General features: G+C 42.1%; 1 pseudogene across 1 annotated transcript; it reads left to right on the top strand.

Annotated features, from left to right (window-relative positions):
* The first annotated feature begins 4,008 nt into the window (after positions 1-4,008).
* On the top strand, positions 4,009-14,951 carry LOC311110349 (annotated as a pseudogene). Its single transcript, XR_014615592.1, has 6 exons — positions 4,009-4,495; positions 5,456-5,586; positions 5,787-5,954; positions 13,178-13,342; positions 13,579-13,690; positions 13,913-14,951. The product of XR_014615592.1 is annotated as an uncharacterized misc_RNA (transcript).
* Positions 14,952-16,372: the final 1,421 nt, after the last annotated feature.

Here is a 16,372-nt window from a genome sequence, read left to right as displayed (position 1 = left end):
TCAGTATTTGTATCTACATTTCTGCCTGAGAAATGACACCCTGATATAGTTCTGTGATCTGTGAAACAGTTATGTGAATCACTGAGGCATTGTGTGTTTGCGTGTTCTTTTTCTTTAGAATTTTCAAATAAACTTCAGGTGTTTTATGATTAATAGTGATGTTGTGCTTGTACTATTTTGGACACACTGTCCTCAGGCTCCAGCTTTATGTTTTATGTTGATAGTATTAAAACAAAGAAAACAATCTGAAGTTGTTGTTTTTAAGTTATATATACCATGATTTTACCGGTCCGGCCCACTTGGGAATAGATTTTCCTCCATGTGGCCCCTGAGCTAAAATGAGTTTGACACCCCTGCTGTAACGTAACAAAATGTGGAAAAAGTCAAGGGGTCTGAGTACTTTATGAATGTGAAGTGTCTTGGGGTAAGAGGGTAATTAAGGGCATACCCCTCATTAACCCTTTGTTAACTTGCCATTTGAAACAGGCTTGTGTAAATACCTGTTTTTAGAGGGACAGTAAATCTAGACGAGAACCAGGACAATTGAATATTTACCTTAATGAGGTGATGTAGATGGAATAAAGTCATTATTTTCTACTCCATTCTTGCTTCTTTCTAAACAAGTCTGCTCTCAGCTTGAAAGATACTGATCATTGGAGATTTAATGTGTAATGTAATAAGTAGTCCCGTAATTTAAAGAACAGCATGCATACCTTTTTCATTTAACTACACCCTTTGAGCTATGACACCAACCAATACGATCCCTTCTCTTCAGTGTAAACAGAAGTGGAGCTAGCTAGCTTGACCGGTGGGCACTGGGAAGAAGAATGGCAGATGGCGAGATGACGCGAAGCAGAAAGAAGGTCGCTAGGTACAAACCGTACAAATCTACAGTGAGGGAAAATAGTATTTGATCCCCTGCTGATTTTGTATGTTTGCCCACTGACAAAGACATAATAATAATATGCCATTTAGCAGACGCTTTTATCCAAAGCGACTTACAGTCATGCGTGCATAATTTTTTTTTTTTTGGTGTATGGGTGGTCCCGGGGATCGAACCCACTACCTTGGCGTTCCAAGCGCCGTGCTCTACCAGCTGAGCTACAGAGGACATGATCAGTCTATAATTTTAATGGTAGGTTTATTTGAACAGTGAGAAACAGAATAACAACAAAAAAATCCAGAAACACGCATGTCAAAAATGTTATAAATTGATTTGCATTTTAATGAGGGAAATAAGTATTTGACCCCTCTGCAAAACATGACTTAGTACATGGTGGCAAAACCCTTGTTGGCAATCACAGAGGTCAGGCGTTTCTTGTAGTTGGCCACCAGGTTTGCACACATCTCAGGAGGGATTTTGTCCCACTCCTCTTTGCAGACCTTCTCCAAGTCATTAAGGTTTTGAGGCTGACGTTTGGCAACTCGAACCTTCAGCTCCCTCCACAGATTTTCTATGGGATTAAGGTCTGGAGACTGGCTAGGCCACTCCAGGACCTTAATGTACTTCTTCTTGAGCCACTCCTTTGTTGCCTTTGCCGTGTGTTTTGGGTCATTGTCATGCTGGAATACCCATCCACGACCCATTTTCAATGCCCTGGCTGAGGGAAGGAGGTTCTCACCCAAGATTTTACGGTACATGGCACCGTCCATCATCCCTTTGATGCGGTGAAGTTGTCCTGTCCCCTTAGCAGAAAAACACCCCCAAAGCATAATGTTTCCACCTCCATGTTTGACGGTGGGGATGGTGTTCTTGGGGTCATAGGCAGCATTCCTCCTCCTCCAAACACGCGAGTTGAGTTGATGCCAAAGAGCTCGATTTTGGTCTCATCTGACCACAACACTTTCACCCAGTTCTCCTCTGAATCATTCAGATGTTCATTGGCAAACTTCAGACGGCCCTGTATATGTGCTTTTTTGAGCAGGGGGACCTTGCGGGCGCTGCAGGATTTCAGTTCTTCACGGCGTAGTGTGTTCCCAGTTGTTTTCCTGGTGACTATGGTCCCAGCTGCCTTGAGATCATTGACAAGATCCTCCCGTGTAGTTCTGGGCTGATTCCTCACCGTTCTCATGATCATTGCAACTCCACGAGGTGAGATCTTGCATGGAGCCCCAGGCCGAGGGAGATTGACAGTTATTTTGTGTTTCTTCCATTTGTGAATAATCACACCAACTGTTGTCACCTTCTCACCAAGCTGCTTGGCGATGGTCTTGTAGCCCATTCCAGCCTTGTGTAGGTCTACAATCTTGTCCCTGACATCCTTGGAGAGCTCTTTGGTCTTGGCCATGGTGGAGAGTTTGGAATCTGATTGATTGATTGCTTCTGTGGACAGGTGTCTTTTATACAGGTAACAAGCTGAGATTAAGAGCACTCCCGTGTGCTCTTTAAGTGTGCTCCTAATCTCAGCTCGTTACCTGTATAAAAGAAACCTGGGAGCCAGAAATCTTTCTGATTGAGAGGGGGTCAAATACTTATTTCCCTCATTAAAATGCAAATCAATTTATAACATTTTTGACATGCGTTTTTCTGGATTTTTTTGTTGTTATTCTGTCTCTCACTGTTCAAATAAACCTACCATTAAAATTATAGACTGATCATTTCTTTGTCAGTGGGCAAACGTACAAAATCAGCAGGGGATCAAATACTTTTTTCCCTCAAAGTATTTTCTTTAATGAATCAACTACAGGAGAGATAATTACATGTTCCTCTCCTGAAAACCCTGAGACGGAGTCGGATAGTGAAAGCTCAGAAATCGAACCTGACAAAAGTGAAGAAAAAGAACCTGCGTCGACAGGTGTGGTGAAGTCTTCCGAGCCTCACCCCAATGATCAGGAAAATGCCTGAGATTACTCTGGCCCAGTGGGAGTACAATTTGTGGACAAAGTGGATTCATGCCTTTTGGCTGACCCATTTGTGGTATCTGGCTGCGTGGAGAAGGAGCTGAGTATCGTTAACTCAGTCAAAGTGTCTAGAAGTAAACATTGTTTTTCTGTGTGTCTTCCGCCAGAAGGAGCGGGCCCTCCACATCTCGCGCCTTGGGACAAAAGCTGTGTCTTGCTTTGCTATTTGGAGCAGAGCACCGGTGAAAGACATGATAACTGGGGTGGCTTTGAGTGTTGAGGTGGATCAACTGAAGTTGAGGATCCCCGGTGTCTGAGATGCACGCCATTTGATGCAGCGCAGACCCGGTGGCGAACGCGAGATTGAGGAGACCCTGTCTATCCTTTTGAGTTTTGATGTTGAGTGTTTACCTGATAAAGTCATGCTAGGACATGTCAGGTATCCCGTAAGAGCTTTAGTTCAGAACACACTACGGTGTTTCAGGTGCCAAGTGTATGGTCATGTTGCAGCAGTATGTAGGAGGGAAATTCTGAGGTGTGAGAAGTGTACAGGAGGGTATGGGACAAAGGAGTGTGTAGTTTCGGTGGGTAAAATGGTGTGTTTCAATTGTGGGGGTGCGCATGTTGCTGGGGATCAGAAATGTCCTGTGCGAGTGAGAAATTTCAGGTTGCAGGGTTAGAGCAGTGCAGAAAGTGTCATGCTGAGGCAGTGAGGAAAGTAGATGGTAATAGGCAAAGAGTGAGGCCGGGTGAGGGAGCCTGAGAGGATCCGTGTGAGTAGTAGGCCAGTATAGAGTGATCCGGACAGTTTGTGCTTTAGTAAGGTTGGCTTCTTGCCATTTATTGCTATGGTCATTAATTGTACTGCACAGATGGATTAGAAATCCCAGAAGATAGGTTTGGTAGTAACAGCAGCAGAAACGTTTTTGGGTGTCAGATTTTAGTGCTGAAGAACTACACAGGGTTTTGAGAGAAGGGGTTCCAGCCTCCCTGGCCAACAGCCTGGTGTAGGATCTGATTGGGTCAAATTAGTAGTGGGATATATCTAGGGTTAGATGGTGGTGCAATTGATGTTTTCCTAATTTTCCCTTTTTTGTGATCAAAATGTGCTATTCACTCTCCGACCTGTGAAAGGCAGCAAAACGCAACAAAGCGTCTAGTCTGCCGGAGAACTACAAGAAGAAGACGAATTAAACGGAAGTGAACAGTGACCAAGAACAATTTCTACGTTAGCGTTTTTGTTGTTGTTATTTAGACGTTTATTAACACCCTGCACAGCATCACATACTTATCCCAGGTAGTCTTTAATTCGCGTTGGAGACAGTACAGGTTGATGTTATCTAGGTAACCCTAGGTAGCAAGCTGCTAACAATGGCTAACGGTATGGTTTTTCACACTCAAATAGCCTCCATCATGGAGGTGCTAGCGAATGCAGCCGTGGCAGAGGTTTGTAAACTCGTAGACAACGACTATGCAGTGTTTCGTTTGGAAATAACTCAAAGCCAGAAAGAAAACAGGGCATTGCAGAGGAAACTACAGCTACTGGAACTGAAGGTGTCACGGGACCGCGCAGACAAGACAATGCGAGAGCGCGTTCTTGCCAGTCGTCCCAGAAGTGTCAAGATCCTCGACCGATATAGAGGAACCGCAAGAGGTACATAAGTGGCTGTTTATGTGTGGGATATTCCGTAATTTTATGTGGGGATTTTAATACGGTTACGGAACCAAAATATCTGGTATCTCAGTCAATTTCATACATTTAAATATTAATTTTGAAACTTGAACAAAACGATTTATAAAGTGATATCTGATTAAATATGGTGGTGAAGTTGCATACCGCAACCAGAACCCTGCAGAAACAAGAATGTAAAAAAAAAATACTCCGTGCACAATTGTCAGAAAATGTATGTATAAATCCCAAGTCTGTCTTTCACGGTTTCTTCGATACTCACGTGGATTACATTACTAAAGAATTATGGTGGACAATAATATGCATTGTGAACAGTAACATTTGGAAGGCAAGATGCATTATGACTATGAAATAACGTTTTGTTCAATTAAAAAAATTACAAATCAAAACAGAACTAACAATAAGAAATAAGATGGACTCCAAAAACTCCCATGGACACTTAAATCTGTAAATCACGTTATGTAATTATGAACTAAAATGTATTGATGTGAAAGTTTAATTGTATTTATGTGAACTATTTATGAATGTAAAATGTGGAAAAAGCAAGGGATACATTTTGCAGAAGGTCGCCCCGTTCCCCTCTGTGCATATGTGACTTTAAATGTGTTAACCACATTTGGTTAACCAGAATTCCATCCTGGTCAGTTTTTGGATAGTATGCAATAATGCCCCTGATTACTTAGCTATCTTGCACAAACACACTATCATATTCTAACCAGATTCTTCATTTACTGCATTTCCTATTAGTTGCTAATTGAAAACAATAGGATGCATGGAATATAATCTACTGATCTATAAATACTATATCAAGAAGTTATTTGAAGTGTTACCTTACATCCTTGCCAATTGTAGACAGTGTACAATATAGCGTTGATCATTTACAGTAGCTAACCTAACCACCTCTTTTCCGCAAATCACTCTCAGGTGAAGGACATCTCACTGGAGGCCACAGGAACTTTGTGAAGCCGGCGGGACACAATACATGGCGAGATGACCAAGCAATCACTGTTGATGAGGGGAGTGGAACCTCAACCCAGCATGTTATCGTGATAGAGGTTAGTGTCATAATAGTACATCAAAATGACAGTACATCAAATGTGGCCAGTTTATTTCAGAAAGGCTTCCCTCAGCTATTCACTTGCTTACATGTACATCCTAATTTATCTGCCTTAGGGGAGCTTGTGAGATTTCCCTACAACGTTGTTATTCAATTCTACTCATGTATCGGTAATAATCTCCCCTCTTCTTGTGTCAGGATGCAGAGGCTGGAGGGCCTGGGGTCAAGCTGGAGAGGTCTCAAGAAGAGGAGGACTCATGGCACAGAAGAGACATCCAGACTGGAACGGCTGGAGCGCCCCCTGTAGCCACGGAGGACCCCACCACCGCCCCAGCGCCACCCATAACTCGACAAAGCATCACGGAGGTCAGTGGAACGCTGAACGCCGTCCTCAAGTCAGAGACAGATACAGAGACTTTAACGGGTCTGGGGCGTCTGGGTTGTCCTCCTCCTCCCCGCTCAGAGTATTTACTTTACGGTAACACGAGCCCGAGGACGGTTCTGTCCCATCAGAACTCAGGTAGCACGTTACAGACTGGCAGTGATCCGTCCTGTTCATACGCTACAGAGATGATACCTGGTGACATGCCTGTGGGCTTAGATACACAGACTAATCCAATGAGAGGGGACTGGAACAGGTACAGTAGTAGTGTATACTCTGAAGGGTGCCTAGATAAGAAAGGGGAGGGTCTGGTCGTAGATGAGGTGACTGTGAAAGTGGAAGGCGACACTCCACTGACATGGAATGCAGACGAGACTCACTTAACAGAAGGACACTCGCAGGGCAACACCAGTGACTTCTTAGACTACAGGGAAAGTTTACAGACAAATCCAAATGTCTCAACCCACTCCCCTTTACACACACTCAGGGATCCCAACCCAGTGTCCACGTCGATGGCACCTTCCGATTCACACGGCCGTGTCCTTTTCGATCAGGTATTGAACTCAAACGACAGGGCTAGAGTCCAGGCTCAGGGAAGAGGAGCCACATCAGCCAATAGTAAAGAGAAACGGTTCCTCTGCATGTTCTGTAACAAAGGCTTCAGCCGCCCCCAGAAGGTGGAGATCCACCAGAGGGTCCACACAGGGGAGAAACCCTACAGCTGTACCCAGTGTCACATGCGCTTCGCCCAGGCTTGCAACCTGAAGAGGCATCAGAGGGTCCACACAGGGGAGAAATCCTATAGCTGCCCACAGTGTGAGAAGAGGTTCTCCCACCAGCACCAGCTGAAGATGCACCTGAAGGTCCACACGGGAGAAAGGCCGTTCCCCTGTGTGTAGGGCTGTTACATCGACCGTATTACCGCCACACCAGTGGTCACGAGTCATGAGTCAAATTCCACGTGAACGTTGAGTCATGGTAACTGGGCTACTCAAACTGCGCTCTGTAAATGAATGTTGCTGATGGGCGTTAGTAGACTACCAAACTTGCTCAAGACGCTAATGGCCTGGTACTCAACGCTATATTGTCCCTCAAGTCATTCTGACATTAATACTAATGCTTTGAAAATCGCATCAAACACTTCATGATTGAACTTGAATAATCTGCTGGAATATTTTTTCTCTTTTTACATGTGTGTTGCATTCTGAAATGCGGGTGTACTGACCATGACATTCAAGTTCCACATTTTTATATTGAAATAGACTTGCTGCTGTTATCCGAAATATCTCATCCATTCTCCAAACCACGCTCTATCTCTCTCTGCGCTCCAAGTGGGTGGGAGAGGCGAGGGAGAGAAATGCGTTGTGATTGCAACATTTCAAATTGCAATTGCGGGAAAATCATAGTTTTGAAAGCAAATAGGCCTACTGTTGTGACTGTTGGAAAGAGGAGGGTCTCAGATTTCTGTAGGTATTATATTTATAACTCAACTCTCAATATGGACCGATGGAGCACCTTTTTTAACCAAAGTGTCTAGTAGGCTATGGCTTTGAGATATAGCTTATATGGAGCGGAGCGGTGCAAATTCTGCCATTTGCAGTGATTGCATAGGCCTATAGACATTGGGTGCACTGCAAAGTTTTCAGGACATTACATTAACTGTTAACTAACCACATTAACTGTTAGATTAATCAATTACACAGCTAACTATCAGCATATTATATTTCGTTTTCTAGCTAATGCATTTTCAGTTTCCACTTACTCAGATGGTGAATTAGCCCAAATCCACATTTTATATACAGTGCTATGAAAAAGTATTTTCCCCCTTTCTAATTTTCTCTACTACAGGAAGCATTTGGTTGGAGTCATTGCAGCTAAAGGTGGCACAACCAGTTATTGAGTGTAAGGGGGCAATTACTTTTTCACACAGGGGAATTGGGTGTTGCATAATTTGTTTATGAAATAAATATGTAATTATTGTTGTTATTTGTTCACTTATGTTCCCTTTATCTAATATTAGGTTTTGGTTGAAGATCTGATAACATTCAGTATCACAAATATGCAAAAGTAGAGAAAATTTGAAAGGGGGCAAATACTTTTTCATAGCACTGTATGTATTTGATCAATAAGATGTCCCTGCTGTTGGTGCGTGCATATGCGAGTCATTTCAACTGAACATTGTGGTTACATTAATGAAGAATGAAATCAAATAAATCTTATTCATATTGAATTAATGATGCGTGTCAGGAGCTGGTCATTTATCCAACACACCTATTATAGCGTTCGTATTTCATCAACTCTGTCCAGTACAAGCATATTAATTAAGGCTATACTATCGTTCGCTATTCAAGTGCACATGGATGGCATGCCCATGCAGCTGATAATGGCCCATTCTAAATCTAAACTAATTTCACAAATATATTATTTAGTATAATATTTAAAGACCTTATTAAATTGAGAATAGTCTGATGGGAGAGAATATTATCACTTGTGAATGAGAGACTAATGAACAGCTTGTGCAGTCTAGGCAAGAAACGGAGCGCATGCCTTTTTTGCAACTCTTTCAAATCATCAATAGTCGCATCATGCAGCCAGCCCATATGTTTTGATTTCTAAGACATTCTAAGGTTTGTCTCACAACTAAAGTTGCCAAATAACTTTAAATTAAGTGTATAGGACCTGTTTCAAATGATCACTTTTTACATTCAACACAGAATAGCTGCTCCATTGCGCACTTGCTCGGCAGTCGTTAGAGAAAAATATCCTTTCTATTAATCAATGTCCACTTATATTCTTCTAACAATAAAATCATATAATATAAAATAATCATAATTGCACAGGAATTAAGCATATCTTGTCTGCTATTGGCATGGCATAGCCAGATCAGTAACATACAGTACGCCGACTCAGAATATGAAATTCAGTTCTTCTGAAATACATTTTCTTCATATCATGTTTCTTAACACCTGCTTATAATAAATAATGGATCTATTGTGATGGTGTATATTACATGGATTTTTAATACTTATTTTAATTGTAGATGTTCCACAGGCGCGCATCAGTGGCTTGTATGCGTGGAAACCCGGAGATGCTAACCGTGTTTGTTAATTACATGGTTAATTACCGTGAGACCGGTGGTCATTTTGCATGACAGTTAATGGCTGACATATTTTCATGACCGCCACAGCCCTACATGTACACACTGCAGGAAGAGGTTCTGAGAGGAGCTACCTCAGGATACACCAGCAGAAACAACATTCCACTCTATAACATAGAAACCATTCCACTCGATATCTTCTGATGTTTAGATCAAACATTGCATTAAAGACAAAGATTACTTTTCATTGTTGTCAGCAGAAAATATCCACAGATGCATTTGGAATAACGAGAGTAACAGATTTCAGTGTTGAATATATTGGGGTAGAATATATTGCAAATTCAGACATTTGTTCACAAATGCCTATTTCATTACTTCTATTCAACGACCGTATTTTTTTCCCAATGCACTTTTAATGAGAAAATTAATGCAGTTTATCAAGTTCATGGCAATTTTTTACTAAGACGTGTATGTGTGGTTTTCATATGGTATATATAAAACTTTATGTTTAATATACACAAAATGGGACTTTTCATTCTAAGACTTTCATTGGGACTCTCTTTAGTATACATCCATCTGATCTCACCCTATTCTGCATACACCCAACAGTGCTTTATAACCAATATACACTTAGGGCCTACATACAGTGCCTAGAGAAAGTATTCACAGCCCTTGACTTTTTCAATTTTTGTTGTGTTACAAAGTGTGATTTAAAATGGATTCAATTGTCATTTTTCGTCAACGAGCTACAAAAAATACTCTGTCGAAGTGATTTCTTTTTCTAAAATGTTTTTCAAAAAATCATGAAAAATAAAACACTATCTTGATTAGATAAGTATTCAACCCCCTGAGTCTATACATGTTAGGATCACCATTGGCAGCAATTACAGCTGTGAATCTTTCAGTGTAAGTCTCTAAGAGCTTTCCATTTTACATTTCCATTTTAGTCATTTAGCAGACGCTCTTATCCAGAGCGACTTACAGTTAGTTAGTGAGTGCATACATTTCCACACCTGGATTGTGCAACATTTGCCCATTATTATTTTAAAAAATATTCAATCTCTGTCAAATTGGTTGTTGATCATTGCTAGACAACCATTTTCAGGTTTCAAGCAACTCCAGTGTAGATTTGTAATTTGGTGTTTTAGGTTATTGTCCTGCTGAAAGGTGAATTCATCTTCCAGTATCTGGTGGAAAGCAGACTGAACCAGGTTTCCCCCTAGGATTTTGTCTGTGCTTAGCTCCATTCCGTTTCTTTTTTATCCAGGAAAAACTCTCCAGTCCTTAACGATTACAAGCATACCCATAACATGATGCAGCCACCACTATGCTTGAAAATATGGAGAGTGGTACTCCGTAATGTGTTGTATTGGATTTGCCCCAAACATAACACTTTCCCGAGTGGCGTAGTGGTCTAAGGCACTGTATTGCAGTGCTAGCTGTGCCACTAGAGATCCTGGTTCGAATCCAGGCTCTGTCGTAGCCGGCCGAGACCGGGAGACCCATGGGGCGGCGCACAATTGGCCCAGCGTCGTCCAGGATAGGGGAGGGAATGGCCGGCAGGGATGTAGCTCAGTTGGTTGAGCATGGCGTTTGCAACGCCAGGGTTGTGGGATCAATTCCCACGGGGGGCCAGTAAAAAAAAGAATATATATATATATATATATATATATATATATATATAAAAAATTATAATGTATGCACTCACTAACTGTAAGTCGCTCTGGATAAGAGCGTCTGCTAAATGACTAAAATGTAAAATGTATTCAGGACAAAAAGTTAATTGCTTTGTCACATTTTTTGTAGTATTACTTGTGGCAAACAGGATGCATGTTTAGGCATATTTTTATTCTGTACAGGCTTCCTTCTTTTCACTTTGTCAATTAGGTTAGTATTGTGGAGTAACTTCAATGTTGTTGATCCATCCTCTGTTCTCCTATCACAGCCATTATCATTATAACTATATAACTGTCTTAAAGTCAGGGGTTGAATACTTGTTGACTCAAGACATTTCAGCTTTTCATTTTTAATTAATTAGTAAAACATTTGAAAAACATAATTCGACTTTGACATTATGGGGTATTGTGTGTAGGCCAGTGACCCCCCAAAAAAACTCAATTTAATCAATTTGACATTTAGGCTGTAACACAAAATGTGGAAAAAGTCAAGGGGTATGAATACTTTCTGAAGGTATTGTACCAGTGGAGGCTGCTGAGGGGAGAACGGCTCATAATAATGGCTGGAATGAAGTTTAATGGATGGAATAGAGTGAATGAAATGGTATCAAAGCCAGGAAAACCATGTTTTTGATACCATTCCATTTACTCCATTCCAGCCATTATTATGAGCTGTTCTCCCCTCAGCAGCCTTCACTGCACTGTACCTACATATACCCACACACTAACAAACACCTACTGTGCACATCAAAATAGTTGAGTCAGGTTTGTCTGATGACTCATATTTACCCACATCATATTTATGTCCACCATGATGGGTTTAACAACAATGAAGTCAGTCTGTAACTATAGTATAGGACTCAAATATAGGGAGGGGGGGGGGAGTAAACACTCCATGTTTAAAGTGTGTTTATTATCTGTGTGTGCGTGTGTACGTACCTGAGGGAGTGTACAGTACCAGTCAAAAGTTTGGACACACCTACTCATTCAAGGGTTTTTCTTTATTTGTACTATTTTCTACATTGTAGAAAAGTAGTGAAGACATCAAAACTATGAAATAACACATATGGAGTCATGTAGAAACCAATAAACTGTTAAATAAATCAAAATATATTTTATATTTGAGATTCTTCAAATAGCCACCTTTTGCCTTGATGACAGCTTTGCACACTCTTGGCATTCTCTCAACCAGCTTCACCTGGAATGATTTTCCAACAGTCTTGAAGGAGTTCCCATATATGCTGAGCACTTGTTGGCTGCTTTTCCTTCACTCTGCCGTCCGACTCGTCCCAAACCATCTCAGTTGGGTTGAGGTCGGGGGATTGTGGAGGCCAGGTCATCTGATGCAGCACTCCATCACTCTCCATGTTGGTAAAATAGCCCTTACACAGCCTGGAGGTGTGTTGGGTCATTGTCCTGTTGAAAAACAAATTATAGTCCCACGATGCCCAAACCAGATGTGATGGCATATTGCTGCAGAATGCTGTGGTAGCCATGCTGGTTAAGTGTGCCTTGAATTCTAAATAAATCACAGACAGTGTCACCAGCAAAGCACTCCCACACCATAACACCTCCTCCTCCATGCTTTACGGTGGGAACTACACATACGGAGATAATCCGTTCACCCACACCGTGTCTCACAAAGACACAGCATTTGGAACCAAAAATCTCAAATTTGGACTCCAGACCAAAGGACACATTTCCACCAGTCTAATGTCCATTGCTCGTGTTTCTTGGCCCAAGCAGGTCTCTTCTTCTTATTGGTGTCCTTTAGTAGTGGTTTCTTTGCAGCAATTCGACCATGAAGGCCTGATTCACACAGTCCCCTCTGTAGAGTTGATGTTGAGATGTGTCTGTGACTTGAACTCTGTGAAGCATTTATTTGGGCTGCAATGTCTGAGGCTGGTAACTCTAATGAACTTATCCTCTGCAGCAGAGGTAACTCTGGGTCTTCCATTCCTGTGGCGGTCCTCATGAGAGCCAGTTTCATCATAGCGCTTGATGTTTTTTTGCGACTGCACTTGAAGAAACGTTAAAGGTTCCCCCCCACCTTGTCACAACACAACTGATGGGCTCAAATGCATTAAGAAGGAAAGAAATTCCACAAATTAACTTTTAAGAAGGCACACCTGTTAATTGAAATGCATTCCAGGTGACTACCTCATGAAGCTGGATGAGAGAATGCCAAGAGTGTGCAAAGCTGTCATCAAGGCAAAGGGTGGCTATTTGAAGAATCTAAAATATATATTTGTTTAACACTTTTTTGGTTACTACATGATTCCATATGTGTTATTTCATAGTTTTGATGTCTTCACTATTATTCTACAATGTAAAAAAAAGTACAAATAAAGAAAAACCCTTGAATGAGTAGGTGTGTCCAAACTTTTGACTGGTAGTGCATGTCTGTGTAATCTGTATCACCTCTCTATTCCAGGAGGAGGAGGGTCCAGAGGTGCTGCTGGTGAAGGAGGAGGGGTGTGAGGAGGGTCTGGGGAACCCTGAGGGGACCATGGTCATGGAGGACAACCAGACTTCACCTCCTCTTGAACCCACAGAGGAACCAGCTGAGCAGCACAGGACCACACACAGTCTCACTGAGGTGAGGCCTCTGTGAACTACTGTCTGAATGATATTAGGTCAGGTCTTAATTATTTTTGTCTTAAGTGTGGGACCATGCCATTGAATTATCCAACCATTAGTATAGTATCAAATCAACTACCATGTTTGCATAATACTCATAGCAATCCCTCATTGCCCAATCAGAATATGCTCCATAGCAAGGTGCTCTTATCAGATTTCTTGATCCAACATCCTCTCACTCTGTATCCCCTACAGTCAGTAGACATGGAGAATGGGAAGTCTGATCTGCTGCTAGTCAAAGAGGAGACAATAGAGGACGGACCAGAGAGCATTGATCTGCTGAGTGGAGTAAAGATGGGGGAGCAAGGTAAGGAAGAAATACATATAGCCTACATACAGTAATAGATCTTCAGTGGGAATAGTGATGCGCCTGGCTATTATCAGTCATAAAATGAAATCAATACAACTAACGTTTACATACAAAAGAAACACAATGTATGAACTTGACCAGGTAATTGACTCAAAAAAACTCCATATGTAGAGTTTTCTCTGCCATGTTTGTAGTCTAGTTTGTAACCTCTTCCTGCAGGTGGTTGGCTGGAGGCTAACAGAGGAGACTGGGCGGCCATCTTGGATTTCCAGACCCAGACCAGTGCAGCCAAGGGCCCAGGGGACAACTTCACTGAGCTTGCCAGGACCAGAGGTGACATAGTGGTCAGTGGATGGAACAGCGTCTTAAACTCTGGACTGGGGAACAACACAGTTAACCACAACCAGAAACAGACGGTCGATTACAAAACAACAGTTGAACTTAGTCTCCATGACAACAGACTGGCTGAGACCAGGTCGAGGCGTAGATTTGGTCTGCGGGGACAGGGAGGTGTCCGTGTGAGAACAGACACAGAATCGGCTAGCAATGATCCGTCCTGCTCCTATAGTTGTGATTCAGAGAGACTGATGGCACCTCAGGTTAACCCCCTAACAGGTGCTGCCTTCAGCCTGCCTTCTATAGGATCTATCAACTGGAACATGGACCCTGCGACAACACAGACACTCCCTGGCCTTCATCCTCCTCACACTGTCCTAATGTTAAACCAGACCTCAGACAATGCCAATGCCTCAACACTAAATGGCAACACAAGCCCATTGACAAATGACAGTAGTAGAGACAGAATCAGTAAAGGTGGCAGCGCCAAAGAGAAGCGCTTCCCGTGTTCGTTCTGTGGGAAAGCCTTCAGTTTCCCCAAACAGGTGGAGATCCACCAGAGGATGCACACCGGGGAGAAACCCTTCGGCTGCCACCTGTGCTGGGCCAGTTTTTCACACTCTTTCAGCCTGAAGAGGCACCAGAGGGTCCATACAGGGGAGAAACCGTTTAATTGCCACCTGTGCCGGGCCAGTTTTTCACACTTGTTCAACCTGAAGAGGCACCAGAGTGTGCACACAGGGGAGAAATCCTACAGCTGCCCCAGTGTGAGAAGAGGTTCTCCCACCAGCACCAGCTGAAGATGCACCTGAAGGTCCACAAGGGAGAGAGGCCATTCGCCTGTATGCACTGCAGGAAGAGGTTCCCAGAATGGAGCAACCTCAGGATACACCAGCAGAAAATGCACAAGGGCCATGTATAGTGACATGTAATGTAGTACTAGTTAGTTTGTTTGTAGTTAATTCTGTTGGTTTTAGATGTAGTAGGGAACTGGATGAGGTGAACTGAGGAAAGAATGAGTATGATGAGGCAGAGTAGATGATATGGTGATGGTTGGTGTGATGGTGTCTGTAAAAATGCTTCACTGATGAAGAGTGACAATTTTGTCTTGTTTGATACTGGTGTTTTATAGTGAGATAAGGATAGTGCCTTAATTCATGTTTACGTGACATGAAGTAGTGAAGCTGTGTGTAATGTAATGTTGAACATTTTCCAAAGTATTCTCAAATTCATTTTATCAAAGCGAGGGTACCAGATTTACAGAAAAGGTCAAATGTTACCATAGTGAGAAAAGTTAATCTACTTGTATCGTTTTGTGCAATTTAAGTACTGTGCTTCAAAGTTATGCGAGTAAATGACAATTTTGTTGAAAATAAATACAGATTGTACTGTGCTGACTGACTTGGTTATTTTTGTGTCATTGCAGGGACTGAGTTTCCCTTATCAGTCATTATACTTAATTCTTTAATCAACATAGTCGTGGCCAAAAATATTGGCACCCTTGCGCTTTTGTCAAGTTACTCACAATTAGTTAATTAATTTCAAAAATAAGTTGAAATTGACCAAAGTATTTGGTCTCCACAATTCCTTATTTCACTGTTAATATTACAGAACCTTTGTTTTTTATTCATAACTTAATATATCCATTTAAATCAGAAACTAAACAAATGGCATTGACAAAATTATTGACACCCTAGACTTAATATTTGGTAGCACAGCCATTAGTCAAAATAACTGCAATCAAGCGCTTCCTATAGCCATCGATGAGCTTCCTGCACCTCTGTACTGGCAGTTTTGCCCACTCCTCTTGTGCAAACTGCTCCAGTTCTCTCAGATTTGAAGTGTGTCATCTCCCAACCGCTGTTTTCAGTTCTCCATAAGTTTTCAATGGACTCATTGCTGGCCACTTCAGAACAGTCCAGCGTTTTCTCTTGAACCATTCCTGGGTGCTTTTTGAAGTGTCCTGCTGGAAGACCCATGACCTTCAATGGAGACCTTGGTATTCTCCTGATTTCATGATGCCATGCACACGTTCAAGGCACCCTGTGGCAGCAAAGCACGACTGTATGGACATTTTTTATAATAAACTTCAATGGCTCCATATTCTACTTGAATCAGTGTTAGAGATGGGCTTGACTGTGTTTACATTTTATAATATGTGTCTGTGTACAGCAAAGAGTTTCTTATATACTGTAAACCACTCTTCTGTACAATTTGTGTTTACAGTCTGCAATCCAGTAGGACCTGCGGTGTTGGTGTTGATGGCGGTAGGACCTCTGAAGCGGCTGGTCACAAACCCTGGCCCCAGATAAGGAGCCTTCGCTCTTCCTTCCCAAGTTGGAA

Source organism: Coregonus lavaretus (genome assembly GCF_964263955.1).
Source record: "Coregonus lavaretus genome assembly, contig: SUPER_35_unloc_3, whole genome shotgun sequence".
In the NCBI taxonomy this organism is placed as follows: domain Eukaryota; kingdom Metazoa; phylum Chordata; class Actinopteri; order Salmoniformes; family Salmonidae; genus Coregonus; species Coregonus lavaretus.
The sequence above is the reverse complement of the archived record's forward strand: the minus strand, read 5'-3'. Positions and strand labels throughout refer to the sequence as shown.